This window comes from Bos mutus, chromosome 7, assembly GCF_027580195.1.
Source record: "Bos mutus isolate GX-2022 chromosome 7, NWIPB_WYAK_1.1, whole genome shotgun sequence".
Lineage (NCBI taxonomy): Eukaryota > Metazoa > Chordata > Mammalia > Artiodactyla > Bovidae > Bos > Bos mutus.
The window spans coordinates 66,093,555-66,098,024 of record NC_091623.1 but is presented as its reverse complement, the minus strand read 5'-3'; positions in this window follow the sequence as shown (position 1 = coordinate 66,098,024).

The following is a 4,470-nucleotide window of genomic DNA, read 5'->3' as shown; positions in this document are numbered from 1 at the left end:
TTAAAATGAAAATAATTCAACTAAAATAATTTCTTCTAAAAGTATATATATTTTAAATTCTACCACACACACACAAAGTAAGTCTAGCCAGCCATTTATATAAATTACAATCCTTTCTGATGACAAGAGTTTTAAGAGAAACCAATCCTTAAGTTGCCATGCCTTTTTGCATTCAATAGAAAGTGGAGGCAAAAAAAAAAAAAACAACTGAAGTTGGAGATTATGCTAACTAATTTTTGTTCTTGAAAAGATGTGAGGCACTGAGATGGCAGGAAGGGAAAACTTTTTCAGTTTCCAGAAGTACCTGTAGTTGCTAGGCCTTTGATTAAATATTCAGCGGATGAATTTGAGTACTCTACTTCATGACTTAAAAATATCCATGGTAACATTTTTGACCAACCTAGACAGCATAGTAAGAAGCAGAGATATTACTTTGCCAACAAAGGTCTGTCTAGTCAAAGCTATGGTTTTTCCAGTAGTCATGTATGGATGTGAGAGTTGGACTATAAAGAAAGCTGAGCGCCAAAGAATTGATGCTTTTGAACTGTGGTGTTGGAGTAGACTCTTGAGAGTTCCTTGGACTGCAAGGAGATCCAAACAGTCCATCCTAAAGAAAATCAGTCCTAACAGTCTTATGGACTCTGTGGGAGAGGGAGAGGGTGGGAAGATTTGGGAGAATGGCATTGAAACATGTAAAATATCACGTAAGAAACGAGTTGCCAGTCCAGGTCCGATGCACGATACTGGATGCTTGGGGCTAGTGCACTGGGACGACCCAGAGGGATGGTATGGGGAGGGAGGAGGGAGGAGGGTTCAGGATGGGGAACACATGTATACCTGTGGCGGATTCATTTTGATATTTGGCAAAACTAATACAATTATGTAAAGTTTAAAAATAAAAGAAAATGAAAAAAAAAAAAAGAAAATGAAAAAAAAAAATCTGAATCTCCAGAACCACTGAACACACACTGGACACTGCTGTCCATTCCCAATGACTAAAATTTAAGTTAGAACTGTCTAACAGAAAAGGGGATTAAAAAGAATACATCAACTGAATATGGCTCAAGTTGTCAACTACAGCCATTCATTGTTAAACCAGATATAGAAAGCTTGCTGAGATTTCAGATAATTTCATCTCTCTCACTGATCTGAAATAATTATCATAATTATCAACTTTTAAATATTCTGTTTTATTTGCATTATTGTTTTAAACTTTGATAAATCTTTTAAAAACATACTTTCTAGTGAAGACCTAAAATTGTCCAATTTTTTATTAATAGAAACATTGTTCTGTGTAATTGCAGATATTCCTGTGACTTTAAATGACATACATGATGGTGTCTCCCTGTTGTTTTAGTGGAAATTGTGGCCAAAAATTAGTAGAAACTTTCTCCCTCTTGGGTCTATAATTATATAGTAGGTTCTTTTTATAATCAGGGAGTGAAATGTTCAGAACTTAGAGACAGATATCAGCGTGAGAGATTTTTCAACAAAACCTCCATTTGCCACTAGACAGAATGTAGCAACCAGCTATGACCCACTCGAATTTCTCTGAATTTCAATGATGAAGATTTTCTGCTTCAGGTTTCAAAAGTCTGAGCAGCACTGGAGAACATGCTACCCGATCAATCACCCAGCCCCTAGCTATCTCGCAAGGAGGTGGATAAATGAAGTTCACTAGCAATTAAGCTAATAGACACAAGCTTATAAGTCCTTTCTTCTATGGGTGACCTTCCTTCATTTATATCCAATGACAACAGTGATATCACTTGGGATGTAGAGATGGCTGATTCTCTAATGAGCTATTATAAAGTGGCAATCATGCAACAATGTTCATGACATAATAAAAAATATATAAGGAAACTGAAAAAAAAAAAAGAAAATCAGTCGTAAATATTCATTGGAAGGACTGATGCTGAAACTGAAACTCCAATACTTTGGCCACCTGATGCAAAGAGCTGACTCATTTGAAAAGACCCTGATGCTGGGAAAGATTGAAGGTGGGAGTAGAAAGGGATGACAGAGGATGAGATGGTTGGATGGCATCTCTGACCCGATGGACATGAGTTTGAACAAGCTCCAGGAGTTGGTAACGAACAGGGAGGCCTGGCATGCTACAGTCCATGGGGTCGCAAAGAGGCAGACATGACTGAGCAACTGAACTGAACCAAAATGAACATTTTGAGTGGTGATGGGCTGTAGAAAATACATATAGCACAGTGATGAAAAATATGAATTTTAGTAACAAAAAGACATGTATATGAATTTCAGGCTCTCTAATTCCTAGCCATGAGATCTTGGGTACATTATTTAACTTTCCCAAGTCTTACTTTCTTTATATGGGAAACAGCAATAACAACAATCACCACCACAGTGTTAAAATGAATAATGTAAATAGGATATATGTTTAAAGATAAGTTTTAAAAGATATAAAAGGTCTTGAAGACGTACACTGTAACTACTAGTTAGCCTTTAAAATTTCATTTCTGAAGTTGTCAATTAAATGGAGAAACGTTATTTTAAGGAGCGAGTGTCAGCCTAAGATAACCTGTAGTATCATCTCATTTGTGCTTTTGATCTCCTTTGCATCTCCAACTTCAACTAAGGGAGTCTGATTGTTTATTTTTATTTCATAAGCAAAATTCATGAGACCTCAATATGAGATTTATGTTTGCTTTTTTAAAAAATTGTCATTAGGTAAATCAAGAGACAAGTGAAAGCGGTTCCCGTAGTTGTAACTGAGCAACACCTCCACTGGCAGGAGTTTTGTTTGGTTGTTGCTCTGCTGAATCTGCCACGTGTGAAATGACAGGAGGATCATTCATGAAATTCAATCTACCCACAGAAAGCAGCCAAACATGACAGCTTATTTTGGGAACCACTCTATCATGAGGACACATTTGTTCTTGTAGCAGCCTCAGAAAGCCTGCCTTTTATTAAACCGTGTCTTGATTAAAGGAACAGCTGACGTCTACTACCTAGAGAATGGTTTTCTCTTGACAAAGTTGCCTTATCATCAACACATATTTTATTGTTGAATATTTGCTTATTGCCGGTTTCCAGCAGCACAGATTGAAAGATGGCTCCTGGAAGGCTGAGCACAGTCATCTCATTAATTACAAATAGAAAATTCTTAAATAGTGCACATGACATTTTAATCTTATAAAATGTATAAAACAATACACTTCTGAAAAAGCGGACATGGGAGTGGAACTGCTAGTTCTCTACTCTTTTTAAGTTTCAGACTTGTGGTATAGTTCACCAAAATTTATTTAGTAGTTAAAATTTAGAAATCAATTTAGAAGTTACTACATTTTTACCAGAGTCTTTAGGTGAAAGCAGAGTGACATTTGTTAAGGCACTTAATTGTGCTTTTTATTTCTCTTGAATTATTTTCTTAATTTATATTTTCTACCTGTAATATAATAAATTAACTATAATCTCTACCCAATCTTGGGATTTACAGTTCATGTAACTTCTTTTACTAATGCAACTCCAAATGGCCAAAATAATCCCCTGAATGATGAATAATAAGTGTGATACCTTGAAAGTGGGAAGGTAGCTCCATTTTACCAGTTTCTAGGACTTCACACTCTGTTTCATTTATTTTAGATTCAGTAAGCATCTCACAAACTGGTTCATAAAATAATAATAAAGGCTTATCGGGACAAATAATAATTCACTGGTTGAGGAGTGTCTGGTAGATTGTGAGCATTTTTTCTCCCTGGGTGGTATAGGTTGAGTGTTCTTAAAATTTAGAACACTGACAAAATTGCTTGCCTTTTTAAGTTACTCTATTTAAACTTTTTGCCTTATTTTTGAGCTGCCACACATAAACCAGTCCAAGATCAAATTTCTTTTCTTCAGATTGCAGTTAATAATTAATTTCTTCCCTAAAATTAAAACAATAAATACAACATTCTCAATGCTTTTTAGTTGTTTCCGAGTAACTGATTTTTGAATAATTTCTGTATGTTTTCTGTGAAACACAAATACTGTCCTGTGCTGAAAAGGGCAAATAGATTCTAAGAGGAATTGTTTCTCTACCACATTGATAGCTTATGATGATGAATGCTTCTAGAATGGCAAAACATCCCCTGCTTTGAATGAGTACAGATGGTGCCAACTGTCTTTCCTATTTGTCATTTACTTTCAACTCACATTCACATTAAGTTCCAAAGTGTTGTTTTCTTGGTGAAGGATAATGATGAAGATGTGACTTCCAGGTTAAAGAGGTGACTTGTCAGTCATATTCAGATTCTCATAGTTGGAGCTGAGACCTCTTTCCTGCTACTCAGTGGCCTGATGTTAGTCTTTTTGTAAGGGAAATGTGTGTACTTCTCTCATATTGCTGTCTCTCCTGTCTTTATTCCAACTCTGAATCCTCTGATCTCTCCTTCAGTGTTCTAGGCACTTCAGGGAGAGTATAGAAGCCTCTCAAATCCTTGTCCACTGTACAAGTAACACACA